The sequence below is a fragment of the Macaca mulatta genome, chromosome 8 (assembly GCF_049350105.2).
Source record: "Macaca mulatta isolate MMU2019108-1 chromosome 8, T2T-MMU8v2.0, whole genome shotgun sequence".
In the NCBI taxonomy this organism is placed as follows: domain Eukaryota; kingdom Metazoa; phylum Chordata; class Mammalia; order Primates; family Cercopithecidae; genus Macaca; species Macaca mulatta.
Window position 1 is genome coordinate 33,960,563 of NC_133413.1, and position 21,472 is coordinate 33,982,034.

Sequence of the window (21,472 nt, forward strand, 5' to 3'; positions counted from 1 at the left end):
TTTAAAGAGTTTATGCATCATATTTGAAAAAGACTCAAACATGTCTAGAGTTACATGTTAGACACTAACATATTTGAAAAATATTTAAAACCCTGGTTTTAGTCATCTGTAAGTACTCTGTTTTAAGGACAACTAATTAATACTTATAACTCAGATAATGCAGGAGACAATCAATGATTATGAAGTAACTTCCCATAACATACTTTTAAATAGTAAATGCCTTCACTGCATGTAATTCATGTATCAATATATACTAAACTATTTCCATTAATATAGCCAGTCTCCAATTTACAAGAAGGTCTTATGTTTCACAAGTTGATTTTAAGTGAATTGTTTGTAATACAGAAGGAATTGTCCCAAAGAGTGACTGCTGAACTGGTTAAATCCACAAAAAAAAATGCATCACATGAATTCATCTACCAAGCAAATTTGCTCATCCACTTTCAAATCAAAAACAACTTTAAAATCGCATAAAAAGCTATGTATCCCCTATCTTAATAAATTTGCTTGCTGTGGTAAATATACACGTGGACACAAAAATATGCATGCATTTTTAAGAGGAATAGGAACCCATTTGAACTTGTCCAGGAACTCAAGTTAAGAGAGTCAAAGGTAGAGAATACTAATAACCACCTATAATAATTATCTTGGAGAAGGCATACTGTATTATGCCTAGTGCTTAATAGGAGAGGGGATTTTTCATCCCCCATGTGCCTGGGAATGAGAGCCAGGGACTTCCCCTAATTGTAAAATGTTTAGCAATTCAGCAGAATCTACAGTGGGGCCAAAGTGGGGCTAGGATTTGGGGGATTTCATCAAAGTGGGTCAGAGTTAGAGGTGGAAGAGAAGCAGAAGTTCGGTGGGAGCAGGACTCAGTAGAGGGGCAAGCTTACAGCTGGCTCCATCAGTTGAGGAAGAAGAAGCAACCCCAGGAGGTCCATACCCTGGATATTTTACCCTTCCTCTCACTAAGGACAGCTATGCCCTTTGTGATCTTCCCTAGACTGACTTTTTAATACAGAGAGGGAAGGCCAGTACAGAAAGCAAGGAGTGAAAGAAAAGAAGTAGATGCTAAGTTGTCCCCTTGAGGAAGAATGTGAGGGAAAATGGAGTTCCTGCAACCCTAGTCTATTAGCTGACATTGTTACTCCTAATTCAAGGTGATTATTGGTGTGCAAAGAAAGTATGTATTAAGTATATGTCAACCAGTAACTACCTGAAATCCACTTAATGATAGCAAATTTGTCTATGGCCATATCAGCTGAATGCACCCAATCTCATTTGATACCAAATTATTTCATACATTTGTTCTAGAAACTAACAATTCCAATGAAAAGCTATGAAAGAATCCTACTTAGGTCTGAATTTTCACACATTACTGGTATCTCAGAGGGTGGCAAGGTTAGAAAACTTGAGAATCTGTGGGCACACTAGGGATGAAAGTAATAATACTATTCTTTGTTGGATATTAAAAGAAATCTAAGTAGGAGAACTAAAAGATCATTGGTGGTCTGAAAAGTTAGGTGGGAGAATTGAATAGCTTAGTTCTAGGGATCAAGTAACCACCCTGACTATTGAGCTTCCCGATAAGAAAACATGATGGAAACTACATGGTTCCATCCAGGTGCTGGGAACAAGTCCTACTGAACATCTGCTGTTGGACAAAGAGCGGGCAGATTCTTTGGTGAAGCTTTGTTCATCGGAAACTCTTCCCTGACCTCTCTTCTCCAGTTCATCTTTCTGATGAGGAGAATGGAAGTCTGTATAAACTAGAGTGCTCAAGCAGCAGGCAGTGGAAGAATCAAGACCTTTACGTAGATCTGCAAGCTGTGAACCAAGTGACCTATCTCTAAGCCATATTGAGGAAGGCCAATGCAGTTTTGCAATCTCTCTACCTCTTCATTTTTCCTTGTCCTCCTCCCCTTCCCGTTTTGCTCTCTGTCTCTTCCTCTCAAGAGAGTAATGTGGTAGTAGTACCTGATGGTACCCTGGTGCTTCCTGCCTTCCTGCCTTCCACTTCCTGCCTTCCTTTCTCCCACTTCCTGCCTTCCTCCCTTCTACTTCCTGCTTTTCCCCTCCCACTTCCTCTCTTCCTTCCCCTCACCCCCCAGCACTCCCTTCCTTCCTTCCATTCTCCAATACCTTCCTTTCCTTTTCCTTCCCCCTTCTCTCTTCCTCCTTCTCTCTCTACTTTCCTCCTTCCTTCCTCGGCAAGGCCTTCTTACTAGTTTCCACCCATTTTTCCTATGTAAAGCACTTTTGAATTCTAGCCATCTGTTAATACAAGGCAGTGAAAAATGTTGAAGTCACATCAAATTCCACTTGCTCTGCCAGTTAAAAATACAGATGCTTCCTGTTTTATGCTTTCCTCTCACTTTCTCTAGAGTTTAAACATGAAAATATGTTCCATGATAAAAACCAGCACATATCCCCTTTCATCAGGGAACATATTCCAAACAATGAAAGGAAGGGGAAGGGGATTATTTTCACAAGTCCAGCAAGGATACTTGGATGTTGGAGGAATCATTTGTAGAACCATAATTTCACAACATAATTATTCACAACTATCACATTTTATAGATGAAGAAACTGAGATCGCAGGGAATTGTTATAATTGTTCTCATATGTGCTGCATCATCGACTTGCCAAAATTCACATCAGCTTAAGTTTTCACCCAACATGCCTGGTCCTCAATTGTTCCACAATGCTTTTTGCTATCCACTGATTTCAGAAAGCGTTCTTTTGGCTACTGGGAGAGGCCAAATCACCAGGCAATGGATAATTGACCTGGAACTCAGTAAATGCACTGGAGTGAAAAAAAAAAAAATGCAAGACTGAGTCAAGACACCTGGGTTCTAGTTGCAAATCTGTTACTAACTACCCATCAGACTCACAGCAAAAATTTTTATTAATACTCTTGCTCCACAAGGAGACTAGATCAAATGATCTCTAAATTTACTTCCAACTCTTTGACTCTTGAGTTTTCTTCGTTCAATTTTCTGCTGACTCAGAGTGTATAGCCTTGGCCAAGTTATTTACTGCCATAAATCTCATTTTTTCCAAGATCAAAGGGAGAATAACACATTCCCCCATTTTCCCAGCATATAGATACTATATAATCTTGCATTAAATTGACTATCTTTGGAAATCACATTAAATCCTTTCTATCTATAGACATTGGATTAGTCACTAAAGCTAGAATAAGACATGGGCCATATCATTAGGCAATGTCTCTGGCTCTAGTTACATTAGCAAACACTGCATTGACGCTTGTTCATCCTTGCTTCCATCATACCTTTTTATATAAGCTGTTCTAACTCTTACATGACTGTAGCATGGAGCACTGTATGTCACGACATCTCTTCCTCTCGTTGCATCTGATCATATTCTAGTATCTCCTGTCTCAATGCCTAGCTCTTCACCCATTTTACTAATGCAAAATAGAAACCTTCTTACTGCTTTTTTATTTCTTACTTTTCTTTTGAATGATTCACCAAGTTCTTACTGATTTTATCTCCCCGATGTCTTTCAAACTGATACATTTTTCTCTCTTCCATGATATCCTAGTCCAAGCTACCATCACTCCTCAACTGAACTACAGCAGTCAAAAGGATTGTTTCGGGTGCTAAATTTGGCGATGTCACCCACTGAATGGCTTTCATCTGGTCTTAAAATAAAGACCAGATTCCAGAACAAAACCTACATGGTAGGCAGCTCCATGTTTTTAGTGTCGTAGTACATGCTTCTGACCTTTTGCCCTCTTGGAGTTCCTCCTCCTCACCATCGTTTCTTGGATATTCAGGCTCTGTAGTTTCCTGGGTTTAGAATGCTCCTCTAGGATTCATGTAATTGCTGCTTATTCTTCTGGTTTTGTACTGATGGTCACATTCTCAGACCCAGGATGGTCACATTCTTGACCTCCCTGGGTCAGTTGCCTCTATCATGCACCATCATTGTGCCTTGTATCCTTGCTCTTATTATGCTTATCACAGTCGTAATTTTACATTTGCTAATGTCATGCTTTTTAGATTATGCTTTGCTATCTTCTCCCTCACCAGAGTGTAAACTCTATGATACTATGTCTATTTTTCTGTCACCATTGTAATCGCAGTGCCTGGCATAATATCTAATGCATAGTAGGTGCACACTAAAATTCTATTGAATAAATAGTACATTAATGAATGAAAAGAAAGAATAGAAGCGCCTGAGTTCAGGTCCTGTATCCCCATTCCCTCATGTATGTGGTTGGAACCATAGAAGGCAAAATTTGGTATTAAAAGAATAGAGCTGGCAAGCGCTGATGTGCCTAACAGGATAGGAAGTTGAGAATTCTTTTTTAAAATTATGCAAGGGCCCAGGAGTGCCTGGCTAACATGGTGAGACCCAGTCTCTACAAAAATTAAAAAATTACACAGGCGTGGTGGCATGGGCCTGTATTCTCAGCTACTCTGGAGGTTGAGGTGGGAGGATTGCGTGAGCCTGGGAGGTTGAAGGCTTCAGTGAGCTGTGATCATACCACTGTAGTCCAGCCTAGTCAATAGAGTGAGACCCTATCTCTTAAAAAAAAAAAGTTCTAGGATATTGGAGTTGATAATGTTCATAAGGATCAACGCTAAGATAGCCTCCAACCGAGTCTCAATATGCTCCAAAAAGAAATACTTCAAATATCAAACTAAAACTCGTGTGTGTGTGTGTGTGTGTGTGTGTGTGTGTGTGTGTGTGTGTGTAAGGAGCGGTGGTTCATACCTGTAATCCTAGCACTGTGCGAAGCCGAGGCAGGTGGATCACTTGAAGTCAGGAGTTCAAAACCAGCCTGGCCAATACGGTGAAACCCCGTCTCTACTAAAAATACAAAAATTAGCCAGGCGTGGCGTCATGTACCTGTAGTCCCAGCTACTCGGGAGACTGAGGCATGAGAGTCACTTGAACCTGAGAGGCAGAGGATGTAGTAAGCTGAGATGGTGCCACTGCACTTCAGAAACAGAGTGAAACTCTGTCTCAAAAAAAAAAAAAAAAAAGGTGGATGTTGTGGCTCGCTCCTGTAATCCCAGCACTTTGGGAGGCAGAGGTGGGCAGATCACAAGGTCAGGAGTTTGAGACCAGCCTGGCCAACATGGTGAAACCCTATCTCTACTAAAAATGCAAAATTAGCCAGGGATGGTGGTGCGTGCCTGTAATCCCAGATACTCAGTAGGCTGAGGCAGGAGAATTGCTTGAATCTGGGAGGTGGAGGTTGCAGTGACCCGAGATTGTGCCATTGCACTCTAGCCTAGGCAATAGAGTGAGACTCCATCTCAAAAAATACATATTTTTATATATTTATAAATATTTGTTTATAAATATATATTTATATATATAAATATTTGTTTATAAATACATATATAAATATTTGTTTATAAATATATAAAAATATTTGTTTATAAATATTTATAAAAATATTTGTTTATAAATATATATTTTTATATATATGCACACACATGTATACAGAGAAAGAGAATAAATATGTATCCATAGAGAGAGGGAGATACCAAGACAAACTTATAACTGCTATAAATTCAAATAAGAGAGAAGTTGGTAAAACCTAGAGTCACTAGGAAATACTTCCTAGAGGCCAAATTTGACCTGTGCTTTGAAAGGTAATTACAGTTAGGACAGGAAACTGTACGGCTTCTTTCTTAAAGATTGATTATTCTGACTATTCTCCATTAGCTCTTCCTTATACACTCTCTACCTACTTTCCCAAACTCTGTGTCCCGGGATGCTGACATGAACCACATCAACAGAACTCCCTCACGTGCTGTCTTCAAGTAGCATTTGCCCAGAGAGAGGCCTCGGGCAGGAGGTTGTAGGACAGAAAGAGAGATTTGCAGGCCTTCATTTCCCTGCTCCCTCCCTGCCTGGCTGCAGTGGGTAGTAGCTAATTCCTCTTCTGAAGGCCACAGCTCTCAGTGGATGCCACCTTCTCACTTACAGCTGAGCTTCTCAGTGGGTTCCCCCTTCACAACCAGGAGTGGTCATGGCTTTCTGATGCTATGATCACCCAGGGTACTTCTAAACTCTCTACTTATCCATCTGGGGTGCCATGTGTTATTTGCCAAGAATGAAGGAATAGGAATTTAAAAAAAAAAAAAAGATTAAAATAATACTATCAGTCTGTCAATGGGGATTCCTCCCACCCCCCAAAAATAGAGTTGTTTATTTCTTCTTGTTTGGTTTACATGATATACCTTGGTTTACATGATTTACCTCAAAACAGATCACAAAGCTGGGGTCACTTGAAACGGACTATTACAAGCTAGCCAGCAAAATTAAACTTGTTTCCCTAAGTACGATAGAATAATTTGGGCAAGAGATTAGAAAATAGCTGCCCGTCCACCCCAAACACATACATACACACTATACTGAATGGATCTTCATAGAGAGTAAGTTAATAAGAGGCCAGCCCCTACCTCTGCTTCCCTCCCTAGAGACATACATATAAACAGTCTGGTTATGTCTGACTTAACAGATTTGGGAAGGAGGAAATGTAAGAGGCTAGTTCTTCTGGAAGGGTTGGGAGCTAAGGGTGAGGGAAGGGAGGGGAGCAAAATTTCGGTACTAGGGTTTGGACCCAGATGAAAGCTGCTCTGTCACATAATCCAGATGTAAAATGCATATATCTGAGAGATAGCCCCTGAGCTACCACACAGACTCCTCCCACCAGAGTCTGTCTGGCAGGGGTCAGTGCTGCCTAGCTGTGGATTAGAGGGAGTCATTGACATGTCATCTGCCATCAACCACACCTATTGTGATGAAAAGAATGCCCCATGCACATAGAGGCCTTCCTTGGGATGGACTTTTGAGTTGACTAAACAGTAAAAATCACAATGGATCATCCACTAGTCAGCATTATTAACTTTAGTAACAAAACCAGTAGCTTAGCCACGATTGTATAAAACAATAAATGTTGATTAATTTCTAAAGTACATTGATTATTTTTATTTTGTTTTAAGAAATAGGCTTTACGTGGCCATTGGGAATAGGATTATTTCCTCTAACATTTATCCCAGTATTTTTAAAATAAGGAAACATTTGGTTGGTGTAAAGTATAGAATATGTGTGGTAATTATAATAATTGAATACATTACATAATATCCTTTGTGAAAAAGGCTTACATTATTATAATGGGAAGGAGGTAAATTAATCTGAGTAATATTAGTATAATAGTCTTATTAATCATAATGGAATGAATCACCCTATATTATAATTATGATTCAAATAATATATATTTTTAGAGATCAACATTTTATGATGTGCTGGAATGGAATGTGGTAATAGGAGAACAGTGATTTTGGCTAACACATTAGGGATTCTGAGTCAGTTTGGCACAACAGCAGAAATTATTTTCTCTACTGTCTTATTGAGAAGAAATGTCCTAAGAAGGATCTTGGATAAACTAAGTATGTGAGTCTGACATAAGAAGAGAGTGTTTCTTCCCTTGCAAGGCACCTTGTGAAAGCCTAGTGGGGAGAAATAGTGGGATGATGAAGGATGGGGCAGGTGACTTCTGGAAGCAAAGCTCAGATCCCTAGTGCAGGTGTTATTCAGACCTCTGCGCCCCACTGTGAGTGTGCTGGGTTCGTTGAAAGGGACAAGAATAAAGCAGACCCGTTCAAATATGCAGAGTGAGGGAAAATAAAAAAGCATATTTGATATTGATTGAATGATTGATACTATTTGATATTTGATATTGATTGATATTTGATGAGCACTTACTGTGTGATTAGGAACTGAACTAAATGCTTCCCCAGAGATCATTCTTATTTATTCTCACACCACTCCCACTCATGAAGTAAGTCATTGTTGTTATTTTCATTCTTCAGATGAGGAAACTGACAGTCAGTGATGCTAAGAAACTTGCTCAAGGTCACTACAGTAGTTATTGTGGGCCTGAGATTTGAATTCAGCCTAACTCCAGAGTCTATGACCTTAACCATTAAGTGAAATAAGTGAACATCTTCACGTTCAGGATGTGTGATGTGTGTGCACATGCATGTGTGTGTGCAAAATAAAATATTTGAAGCCAACAGGGTCCTAAGTCTGGGTGGGTCCTGATGCCAGAGTGCTTAGGGACACTTCCTTTTTAAGCAAGATAGTTTGACATTGTCAGCTTTTAATTGTATTTAAATTCTTGTGTCAACATTATTAAAATGTATTAAAACCAGGTTAAAACATCCAAGACTTTTATCTCCCTGAATTTTATAGAAGCCCTCTGTTTACAAGCACTTAAAGACAGATGAATCTTTATTTTTCCTCTGGTAAGTGGTTTCTAAATTCCCATAGAAAAGCCTTTTAAAAAAAACTCAACTAGCTCCATTTATGGACTTGAATACCTACACTCTACTGAAATTATTGCCGTTTCTTAATGATGTTACTGACTCATCCTGAAAATTGATCATATATATATAAGGTGATGTTCACTTTACAGATGGAGAATGTTGTAGCCACAAGTGATGAAGACTAAAATACAGATATTTAAATCCACATTTTGTCCAGAATTCTCAAGCAGGGGGTTCTAACCTAGTCCTACCCCTCATTCCCTCACCAAGCATTGTTTTCTTAGAAAGGATTAAAAGTGGTAATATATCTGCAATCAAATAGCTGACATGACTTAACATTGGTAAGTCATTTGATGAATTCTCATCTCAAATTGTAAAAGAATAAACAATGAGAAATGGGAAAGCCTTTGGCAGAGACAGACTCACTGAATCAGTTAATTAAGGATGGAGAAAGAGCCAGAGTACAAGCTATCAATATCACCTACATAGGTCAAGAACCCATCCTTATGTATGTAATAATAGAGCTACTCATAAACCTGAAATGATACAATTAATTACAGAAGTTAGAGAATATTGGAGCTTCCTCAGGTGAAAAATAATTGTGTCTGTATTATAAAAGTATGAAACATAACACATTTTATCTGCATTTAGCATTTTGTTGGTGTTTCATGCAAATAAAAAAAACAATGTTTTTATGATTTAGCCAAACCATGCTAACTATAGTAACGACACTCCCAATCTCAGTGTTTTAATACAACAAACAGTTGTATCATGTTGGTATAAATTCCACTGCAGTTGTTCTTGGTTGGGTTTTTCCTTAAAGAGGGTACTCAGGAATCCATTCTCTTCCTATACTGTTGCAGAGAAAGATGGCTCCTCCATCTTCAACACATGACTTCAAGGTCACGCTGACATTGTTCAGCCCGTGTTCTGTGGGAAGAGTGAGAGAAAAAAAGTATGTACATACAAATCCTTCCAACACACATACACTTAACTGCCTTGGTTTGGAAGTGACATACACCTTCTGCTCACATTCCATTGGCCAGAATTACTATCACAGTCCCCACCTGGCTCAGTGCTCAGGAAGAGGAAATGGAATTGGTGATCATCTAGGCAATGTCTGTGAAGAGATTGGTTCAAAAAATGTACCAGTAAAGATAATAATCCTGTTCATTACATTCCAGAAAATGAACTGATTGAAGACAAATATGTATGCATCACTTTTCTCTTTACGTAGTGAAGCAATGTGAAAAACTTATTAATTGAGCTACTCGTGACAAGACTTCTCTTTATAAACTTCATACGTCTGTCACTAAATTGATATGAAAGAAATATTCGATCTCAGAAAGTATTTTATCCATTGTGATGGAATGCTGGCAGCCTAATGTATACCTAAAAATTGCCAAAATATTGGAGTAAAAAGGAGCGGTTAGATTGATTATCTTCATTTTGTGAAAGCATCATACATTTTTCACCTTGGATTCAGTTGTGTTGGCATTTTATAAGCACAGTTATAAATTTGTCTAAAATACAGGATGGCATTGCAACAAAACTCAGACTCATGGCGTCGTTGCTTTTTCAAACTAAAAACAAAGAATGAAAAAGAAAAACCTCTAAGAACAAAATTACTACATTTAATTAAATCAAAAAACAGACAAAACCTGGGGGCATAGTAGAGATGGCAAAGAAAGGCCTCAAACCCCCTTACCCCCATCCAGGGGAAATATTTGCCAGCCACTCCTATCTTCAGCACAACTTGAGTTATGATGTAAACTCAAGATTCTTGAGTTTGTGATTAATGCTATGTGCCTTGAGAATTAGAGAGTGGGTTAGCAAATTCATGGTTCCCCAAATTTGTGCTATCTACCGCTGTTTTCTTGTGGATTATAAGCTTGAAGGAAATGTGCTGCCTAGAGATATGAGCTGTGTGTAATTACTCCCACCTGCTGGGTAAAATCTTTATTACATGGGCATTAGACTTCATCCCATCAAGGGGTGAGGAGGGGTACAATATGACCCAACCACACCACAGGGCTTGTGAACATCCTTCCTCTACGATGTCTCTTGACACTTCTTTCCAGCTTCCAAATGTGGTACAACTTTGACTGGAAACTGTGAGCCAATGTGTATCCTATGAACTAAAGGAGATTTAGCTCCTTAAAAGAAAATTAAATGTAGAAGGATGTGGAAGATCAATGAATCATATTTATCCAATAAGTGGTTCAACAATTACAAGAGCGAGACAGGAAGGGAACCCTTCCAGGCAGAGTGGTCCTCAGCTCTGGTTTTCTAGCCTAGAGACCCATGTGGCAGGAACTTGGCCTTGATCATTGAATACCCAGCATACACTCTTCCTCAAGTCTCCTTTGTGTGTGTGAGAACACTGACTTCAGAAACAGAAATGAGTTTCCAGCCCTCAAGGGAAACGTTTGCTAAAGATTGGCAGGAACCCACAAGACTACGACACAGTCTTTGATGAGCTGGCTCTCCAAGTGTGGGCAGACTTTTGTTTCTAAGTTATTGGGAGGTTTTCTGTGGGTATAAAACCTGCAAAAAGCACTTACAAGCATCAATGTTGCTATATTAATAACAGCTTTCATCCTTGGCAGGAAGAAAAAGAACATGGGGGAAAAAGTCAGGAGCAAACATGGTTTGAGTTTTATTGTCTTTTACTTGCTCACTGCCTACACCTCCCACCAGTAGCTTTGGAAAGAGAGTTTCAGAAATGTTATCTTATGTTTTTTGTCCCTAAGAATGGGGTCGTAGTCTTCAATTGATGCCTGAAGTGTTTAACTACTCCTTCTTAATTTACCTGCTCTGCCCAGGAAGAAAACAGACATAATTTGCCAAGGTGTAAACACTGGTATGTTAGGAATATCATTCATCTTAGGATTCTTGGCCCTTGAGTTTCACTGTTACTTAATTGACAAAGCTGAGCTGTTTCATTTCACACTTGGAAGTCTTTGGTTAAATTGCAGGCTTGGGTTTCTGTCCTCTGGCAATGGAAGTAAAGAGAAATCAGAGGGAATGTAGCATTTATGAACCACTGGCTCCTCTAACTGCCTCCACGCCTTCAAATCCTGGTAATGTCAATTGTGGTTTGTGTATGTGAACATGTGGGAATGTGTGCATACATGTGAGTGCGTGAACATTCATTTCTCATTTTTATTCTCTCTCTTTTCCCCTCACTTCCACCTTTTAATCCTTCTTCAATCTGTGTTCTGTTGCTTTCATCTCTTTGTTTTTCTCTTCTATGCCCCTTTTTTTCTACTCTTTTCATCTGACCTATTATTATGTCATCAGCCATAAGCACCATGGAAAACACTAGTTTCATCATCTGCATTTGAAAGAAAAATAAACTCAACAAGGAAGAAGCTGAATATATCTGTCTTCAGTATCTATCTTTGAATTTGGAATGCTTCCTGCCAAGAAAATTATCTTCTGAAACTCCTTGGATCTTGCAGTCTTCATGAAGCACACCAGCCAATAGCTGCCTCCTGACATCAGCTTAGATATCTAGTTGACTTTTGCTGATAACTCTTCCAGCCAATGAAAGTAGATACCTCAGGCCAGTGTTCCCAGACATTTAGGTTTTATGGGACAGTAAAATCTCCAGGAGCAAAATGAAGAGACTGATATATTGCCTTCTCTTTAAATTTTAACACTTTTGAAAAACTGCCATCTACAAACTACCACTTTTTACATTTTAACACTTTTTAAAAACTACCATCCATTGTCATCATTATTCCATAAAAAGAGATAATTTAGGAAGGATACTCACAACATAAGCTGGGTAAATTTAGCAATTAAAAAAGCACTTCTTTGCCTTTATCTTCTCCTTTAATCAAAGATGGGATATGAATATCAACCAACATTGATCCAATATTTAGGCCCTTAGTTCCAATAAAATTGTTCCTTTTCCCATATAAACAGTTATGCCTTTGGGCCGACTGCTCTGTCTTTCAGAGGTTATTATATCCTGTTGCCTTTATATTGAGGATTGCTGTTTCATCTTTGGAGTTACAATGTCCCAAAGGGATCACTGATAAATTCTTAGCTCCGTTGTATAAATAGAGGCACTAAGAAATAAAATGAAAGGGTTTTGACACCTCTCCCTCTCCCCCACCCCCTAAAACATACAAACAAGTAAATGGGTTAGCTTTTATTTCTACAATTGCACAGCATATTTAGTGGGAGAGGGAAGTTGGAGGTGGGTATCACACACGTAAGATGTTGCCCTTGTGTTATTTTTTTCAAAGACAGTATCTCATTCTGCTGCACAGGCTGAAGTGCAGTGCCTCAAACATAGTTCACTGCAGTGTTGAATTCCTGGGCTCAAACAATCTTCCTACCTCAGCCTCCCCAGTAACTGGGACTACAGACATGTGGCCACCATGCCCAGACAACTTTTAAAAACATTTTTGTAGAGATAGCGTCTCACTCTGTTTACCAAGCTGGGCTCAAACTGCTGGCCTTTAGTGATCCTCCCATTTTGGCCTCCCAAAGTGCTGGGATTACAGGCACAAGCCGCTGCACCTGTCCTGGCACTTATTATTGAGTAGATTGTAGTCTAATGAAAACATGAGAGTATAATAAAAAGAAGAAAAAAGAAAACGTATTTACCCAATTCATAGCAAAAGGCAGACAGAAGTAGATGCTGAATAGAGAAACAAGACTGTTAGAGGGCAGAGAAAGGAGTAATTCATTTTGCTGGAAGAATCAAGGAAGCGATCACAAAGGTTTAATGTGTAATTCTGAATTTATGTGATTGCTAGATAATCATTTTCTTTCATGGATGCAATGTAAACTGTGTGAGGGCATTGTCTGTATCGGATGTCTGAACCTCTCTATCCCATCCCTTAGCATAGTGTCTGGTAGCTAGTCTATAATCCAAAATATCTCCTGAATAGCTGAATGAGTGCCTACAATGATAAGTGATATGAAAGATACCAAGAAACTAAAGTATCATTCACTGGCCTGAAAGCACCTGTGAGTACATAGGTTTGCAAACATGCCACATGTGTTCGGTCAGCCCATTGCTTGTGTACGTGATCACAAATGGTCAAAGGGATTTACTTCATTCTGAAATGGAATAATTTCATCCTCACCCTGCTTTTCCTTAGGCATAGATTTTGATGCCATATTTATTAAGACATCTACTTGGAAGTAGATGTCATGCTGTGAAGAGCCATTATAGACAAATATTATAGCCACTTGCCAAGTAATGACTTATCCTGGGAAGTTGCTTAAAAAGCTGATTTTATTCATTTTATTTGCTATACTCTTGTACTACTTAGAGAAGGGTAGAGAATGAGAGAGCAGCAATATGTTTTGTTCTCTCTTTTTTTTCCATAAATCAGTAATTATTTGCAGAGTGTTTTGTGTAAAGTGCTCAGCTCACACCTGGAAATAGAATCCTCAATTAGACAGTGGCCATAGTGATATTTATATATCTCCAGCTTGTAGTTTTCCAATTGAAATGCAGACATATGGAGAAATGGCCTCATTGTCATTCCTTGTTTTTGTAATATTATCCTTGGCTCTACAGATTCATTTTTTTTCTTCTTCTACTGTCAACACCATTTTAGCAGTGAGTTACATTATCCGGTGTCATCAGAGAAGCAAAACTACATGTGTCAGCTTGGCAGGAATTGTCCACTTACAGCAAATTTGTGACAAGTTGTATTTTTCTACCATTTTCACCTGGAGTGATGAAGAATCTGCAGTTGAGGGAGACAACATGGGCCTCCCCCAATGGTAACAGTGCTATGTCCAATTGAGCTACTGTTGCTTCAGTACTAAAGAGGAAGGAGCTCGTGATCTTTGAATAATCCCTCCCCTATGAACAGTAGGAATGTATCCCCAGAGTTCATTGTCTGTATCTGTAGGTAATGGAGGCTTAACTGGCATTAAAATCATAGCCAGTTTCAGACCCATTAAGTTTAATGGTTTGTGTAATGATAGGCTGCAACTAATGGAATAACCAAAAGAACAATTCGTGGACTGTTTATGGAAGAATACCTTCACCATTCAAAATGGACATTAAACTATGGCTGGTTTCATTGCAAGGCAAAAGTTCCCTCTTTATCTTCTAATTAGGTCCACGTGCAGCCCAGGAGGTATGTAGAAGCTATACTTTAGGAGAAAAGTTGACTTGAAGCTATTAATCTAATGAGTTTGAACTTGGCATGTTTTCTATTATTATTGTTTTTAATCAGTGGTGTTATAGAATAAGGAGCTAATAAATTAATCTAAACGTAAGTCAAATTAATATAAGTTAAAGTCAAAATCCAGCTAGGCAAAGCCAGATAGGCATATTAAAATGGCAGTCCCTACCCCAATTCCTTGATAATCCACTAAAAGTAGAAAGTTTTGGTTAGGAAGCCACCTCCTGTTACGTAAATCAGAATGTAAGTGCCATGAGATTAGGGATTTTCATTTGTTTTATCCACTTTTATATCCTCAGGGTCTAGAAAAAAATGCTTAGCATATTGCAGGCACTCTGCAAATATTGAATGTACATAGTTGATGAACATATAACCCATTTTGGTTGATGTAGTTTTATTTCTTAAGAGGTAAAAATTCTTTCAGCAAAAGAAAAGTAATTATTTCTACAAAATAACTCTCCACTGGTTGATATTCTTCCCAGATCTACCTTTCTTCACACAGATCTTTTTCTAAGAGAAAACTACAGGGATTTGTGGCTGGTGCAATCAATGATAGGTTTGGGATATGATAAAATGTAGGAAATGGCTAAATAAGAGAGTACATGATTTATAAAATAGAATTTAAAATAACAGCTCTCAGCAGCAGATCTTTGACAGCAGCACATGATGGGAAAATATAAACCCCATTCTGGGGATGGCATCTGGTACAGATTGAGAAATAAATTGGGCAACAAAACAGAATGTGTCTTCCGCAGTCCTTAAGATCAAACCACCAATGATAAGCATGGATCATTGGAACCTCTACCTTCCTCTTTTTGAAACAGCTAAAATCAGCAAGGGAATGAAAAGGAAATGGTTTTATTATCTGTGAGCAGCTTGTCCCTCCCTCTGGAGATCCAAATCTCCAAACATGCATTTTGGTATACTTGGGGAGTTCTCTTTATCTAGTAATTTCATTTAGGGAAAAAAAATTGTAGCTCTCCCTGCCCACATCCCACATTGTTACATCACTGATTCCTCACCATGTTAACACATTCAATAATCTGACATGTAACTTAACTGGAAGAGCAATCACAGCCAGTGATGGGCTGGCATCATGGAGAGTAAACACAAATGGAGGCAATAATAATCGTGGAAGAAGCAGATCTCAAATGGGAAACTCAATCCCGGTGATCAGGGAAAACTCCACAAGAAGAGTATCAATTCAAAATATTCAATTCAACAAAAACTTCCTGTGTGTCTATCAGGATCAGGAACTGGGGATGTATTACTGGACAACATGATGTGCTTTGCTGCCTGGTGCCTGTGTTCTGACATCTGGTGTGCATGTTCTCAATGGTATTGCAAGTTGCACTAGACTAGAATCATGAAGTCTCATCAGGGGATTTACTTTAAATTAAATTAGTCCCATTCCTGTGGAAATCTGGAGCTGGCATATGCGTGGAAGTGAAGGTCTTGTTGCTGGTTGAATTTAGTGCCCTCTGCAATGAAAGCCAAATCCCAACTTTAGTCTGTGAATGGGGGGCCTTCTACAAAGAGAATGAATTTTAACAATTGACCAAGAATCTAAATTCTTGGAAAGTGAAAGTAAAACATAAAATCCATGAAGAGAGAATTAGAAAATCAATGTGTCCTTTTTGGAGGAAGAGGAAAGCCGCCAGCTGACCACATCACTTTCCTGTTTCTACTCAAACAAGGCCTTTTATGACCATCCATCCCCTCCCTAGACCCCCTTTTATCTATGTCTGGCTTGTACCATCTGACACATTATAAATGTCCTTATTTATTTGCTTATTGTGTGTCTCTTCACTCTGAAATACAAATTCCATCACATCAGGGACTTTTTCATAGTTTTCCCCAAATGATGTTTGAAGCCTCCCATCTAAGGCTGAGGGATATTTCCCTAGTAGGCCTGTCATCACTTTCCTACCGCTGTCCCTGTTGCCACCTAATTTAAGATTCCCTGTGGCCAATGCTGATGTCATTGTCATGGACATCCTTGGGAAATGAAAATAATTTAAGCTTTTAAAATGGGTAAATTAGATACAGAGTTGATGAGTACATCACATACCCACCTAGAAAGGAGTGTCCCAGGTTGGTACCTGAAACTTGATAGACTCAGCCCCAAGTCACATGGCCAACTGAGGTGTTACTTCTTAGACATCCTGCTTTCTCTGTCCATAGGCCTGGTTGGGTGGTCTTTTTCAGATACTATACCATGGTACAACTGGTTTTCATAAAACTAGTGCTCTAATTCTACTTTTCTGGTAGCCATAAATGAAGGAATGTTGAAAGCTTGTAGTAATGAAACGTGTAGGATTTGAGATTTGTAGGGGTAGAGACATAAGTATTTGAGAACAGAGTCCAGCTGACCAAAAGAAAATAAGTTCCCATATTACTAATAACTGTTAGGGATGCATTAGGCTCAAGAATTCTGGGGTTGAGTCTGACAGTGATTAGTGGAAATTAAGTAGACGTAGTTGAGAAAGTGGCTGAAATTGAAGGATCGGTTGTGATTAGTAAATGTGGAGGATTGGAACACAATGCAACCTTGATCATTGATTACCTTCATTTAATTCTAACTAAAAGCCCATTTCTTCTGGTAAAAAGTTGGAACTAAAAATGAAGTCTTTTTACTCTGAGAGGATATTTACACAGAAAACACAAACACACAAACTATGGGTAACACAAAAGCAAACTAGAATGGTTTCTCTTATTATTCTGTTATGGGTTGAATTATTTCCCCCAAAAATATATGCTTGTCTTAACCCCAGTGCTGCTGAATGTGGCCTTATTTGGAAATAGAGTCTTTGGAGGGGAATTAGTAAAGATGAGGTTATACTCGACTAAAGTAGGTCCTTAATCCAGTACAACAGGTGTTCTTATTGAAAGAGGAAAGACAATGTAAAGACAGACACACAGGAAGAACACCATGTGAAGACAGGCGGAGATCGGAATTACATATCTACAAGCCAAAGAATGCCTGAGGCTACCAGAAGCTGGAAGAGGCAAGGATCCCCTCCACAGCCCTTAGAGGAAGCACAGCCCTGACAACACTGTGATTTCAGACTTCTCTCCTCTAGAACCATTAGACAATAATTTTCTGTTGTTTGAAGCCACCAAATCTGTGATACTTCGTTCCAGAAATCCTAGTACATTGATACACTTTGATAGACCCAAGTGGGGAAGAAAAGGGAGAAACTTAGGCTCAGAGGTGGAGTGAAAGGTAATAGCTTCTCACAACTTGAGGCGAGATGCGTGTGCTGATGGCAGAGAAAGGAGTTGGCATTTTCTGAAAGCCTGTCAGATCCCCTGCTTGGTCTGGGCAGGGGAGGAATATCCACAGTGTCTCAACAGGTGAAATGCAGCAGCGAAGACCAGGTGCCTGTATTGTTGCCTCTGATTATGCAAATGAAGAGTCATTAGGCTGATCTCATCTATGGAGCCGACTGGAATTAGTCCTGACTCTATAGCCACTGGATGTTCAGGCAAAACTGACCCTAAAATTCTTTTTAAATGCAATGCTTAAAGCCAAGCATTCTCTTATTAAAAATGAAGCTACTGCCTTTTCATGTGGCATGAAATGCAGTTTTCTATTTCAGGTCTTCAAGTAATTTAGGGATAGGGTGATGGCCAAACAAAGAACGCTTCATTAAGGATGGAAATGATTTGGAGTATCTAGCCTCCAAAGTGATTGCTCTAGAGACATTTACTAATCCACCAGTGGCTTCTAGGCGATCTGTGATTTTACAGTTTGGAGCAAAAGTAATTGCGGTTTTGCACTTTTTAATTGCAAAACCACAGTTACTTTTGCACCAACAGGATAATATTCTCCAGATCCTTTCCTGCTTCCTCTCATTAGTAACCAGAGCAGGCTGAGAATCACTTACCTGTCTCTTGTGTTCCACAATCCGCACTTTGACCCCACCTAGTCTCTTCCAATATCATTTACTCTTGTCCATTAGCAGATTTTCTTTGCTTCCTGTGTGCCTAGCTTGTTGGGGGGATGGGGAGGAGAGGAGAGGATGAGATTTTGTGTGTGTGTGTGTGTAAAGGTTATCCAAATTATTTATCACCTGTTTTCTGCTTTTTAGGAAGGAAAAAAACACAAATAACTTATAATGCAATAGTTTTTAAATGAAATTGTTCAGCAAATTATACTGAAATATATTTTTAATTTTACTTTAACTTCTGGGATACATGTGCAGAACGTGCAGGTTTGCTACATAGGTATGTGCCATGGTGGTTTGCTGCACCTATCAACCCATCATCTAGGTTTTAAGCCCCGCATGCATTAGGTATTTATCCTAATGCTCTCCCTCCCTTTTCCCCCTACCCCGCAACAGGCCCCAGTGTGTGATGTTCCCCTTACTGTGTCCATGAGTTCTCATTGTTTAGCTCCCCCTTGTGAGTGAGAACATGTGGTGTTTGGTTTTCTGTTCCTATGTTAGTTTGCTGAGGATGATTACACTTAAATATTTTAAAATAAGGCTTTATATCTAAATCTATCAAAATAAACCAATTTGCATGAAAAAAGTCATGGGACTATTTCAGCATTTTCTATAGGTGGGCTGATTTAAATGATTTCCTTATACATCTCCTTCTGCTTGTGCTATTGAATAATTGAGAAGTTTGCAAGGGGGTGTGGTGTCTTGCACAGACTGGGAAGAGAGAAAGGAAGCAACGTTTGTCGAAGGACTTTGTTGTGTACAGTGATAGAATGCTCTACCTGTGTTACTCATTAAATCAGGAGGATTGCTGCAGGAGGAGGGCTCTCTGGAATTGTAATCTGAAGTGTGAGGGTTATTCATCAGGAAAAGAGGGAAGGGCAAGGGGAGGGGGAAGCATAGTAGAAGAAATAGCATGCTAAAAGGCCCAGAATCCCAGAGCAGAGTCAAAAGAAATTTGGTAAAATGGTTGCTTAGATTGAGGGAAGGACTAATGAGAAATGAAACTAGAAATAGAGTCAGAGATCATGTTAATAGTCTTCTATTTTAGGTTAAGGAATTCTCATTTCATTCTGAAGGTCAAGGAGGTCTTAGGTAAAGGGCAGTGACTAAGAAATATCACCCTGGTCTGGCTCGGTGACTCACCCGTATAATCCTAGCACTTTGGGAGGCTGAGGCAGGCGGATCACTTGAGGTTAGCAGTTCAAGACCAGCCTGGCCAACATAGTGAAACCATCTCTACTAAAAATACAAAAATTAGCTGGGTGTGGTGGTGCATGCCTGTAATCCCAGCTGCTCTGGAGGCTGAGGCAGGAGAATCACTTGAACCCCGGAGGTGGAGGTTGCAGTGAGCCAAGATTGCACCACTCCAGCATAGGTGATAGAGTGAGACTCTGTCTCAAAAAAATAGAAAGATCACTCTGGCTTTTGGGTGGAGAATAGACTGTCCATGGGCAAGGTCAGAGTCCAGGAGGTCATGTCAGAAGCTGCTGCTGTACGTTAGGCAAATTCTAGATGGTGGTGGCATCGGTATTAGGAGTGGAGAGGAATATACAAGTTAGAGATACATTTAGGCGGTAGGTTCAATAAGATTTGGTGATTTATTAAGATTGAAAGTGAAGAAGAGAGAGGAGTCAAGGCTGGCTTACACATGAAACATATGGGACTTCTTTCTATCTTATAAAAAAAAACAAATCACTATTGTAGAAAATGATAGAAATTGATGGACATAAGAAAGCAATCAAGATCTCGATGCTCAATGTCATGTGAAGAACCACGTCCTCTTTTGACATTTTAAGTAGAGATGCATATTTGGTTTCTGCAGATCCATTTGATACCTCGGTTATGATTTCAGACCCATTACTCAAAAGCAAGGATATAAGATCAGGGAAGGGTGAACAAGTTAGGCAGAGGAATGAGCTGCTCTGTGAGGTGGTGCGCTCCACAGCATTTCACTCCCTCTTCCCAATGTCTCACAGTCATTTAAAAAAAAAAAAAAATGGGGAGTGCCATATACAGTACAGTTGGAGACGAGTTAGGCACACGTCTCAGAGAGCTGCTCCTGATGCGGAAGTGGCAAGAAAAGATGCTTCAGCTCCCCGACAACAACACTTCCGCTGTGTGTAGCAACATGTTTCTGTCCAAAACAATTTACCCCGAGGGAAATAAAAGAAGGGAGATATCTCCCAGGAAATTACCATTTGTTTCTACTACTGAAAGATTTTCATCTATTTATTTGAGAAAAGTGAGAAGCTTCTTTGTGCTGAGTAGATAGTAAGCGCTGAAAAAGCATGCGATGTCATGTCTGTTAAGGAATTTGGCCACATTTCTTGAAGCTTTCGGCACTTTGCTTCATTTCCTGCATACTATTTACTGACCCTATGTAACAGGGCTTTTCAGCTGTATTAGAACATGTAGTTTTTCTATTACCAAGTCCCAGCTGAACAGTCTCTCTTTAATATTCTGAAAATGTTTGATGTCTACTAGCCAAGACTATAGTCTGAACAACGACATTGACAATGGACCTTGATCTTCCTTTGAAGAACAAGTGCCTTGTATCACTTTGTTTTCCTCTAGTAGAAGTCCCTCGTATGGTTATAGTATTTAGTTTGTACTTTTTGCATTTAATCAAAGCATCTTTGTAATTCACAATTTTTAAATATTTTTTTCAAGGACTAAACATGAAGGTTTGAAGTCCAACAGGCAACTAAAGATGTGTACAAGCCCCACACAAATCAGCCTCCATTCTAAGGCCGTTCCTGTTCTACACTTTTTTGTTTTTTCTTTTTTGAAAGGAAGTCTTGCTTTTCTGCCTAGGCTGGAGTGCTGTGGCGCGATCTCGGCTCACTGCAAGCTCCGCCTCCAGGATTCACGCCATTCTCCTGCCTCAGCCTCCTGAGTAGCTGGGACTACAGGTGTCCGCCACCATGCCTGGCTAATTTTTTGTATTTTTAGTGGAGACGGGGTTTCACCGTGTTAGCCAGGATGGTCTCAATCTCCTGACCTCGTGATCCACCCGCTTCGGCCTCCCAAAGTGCTG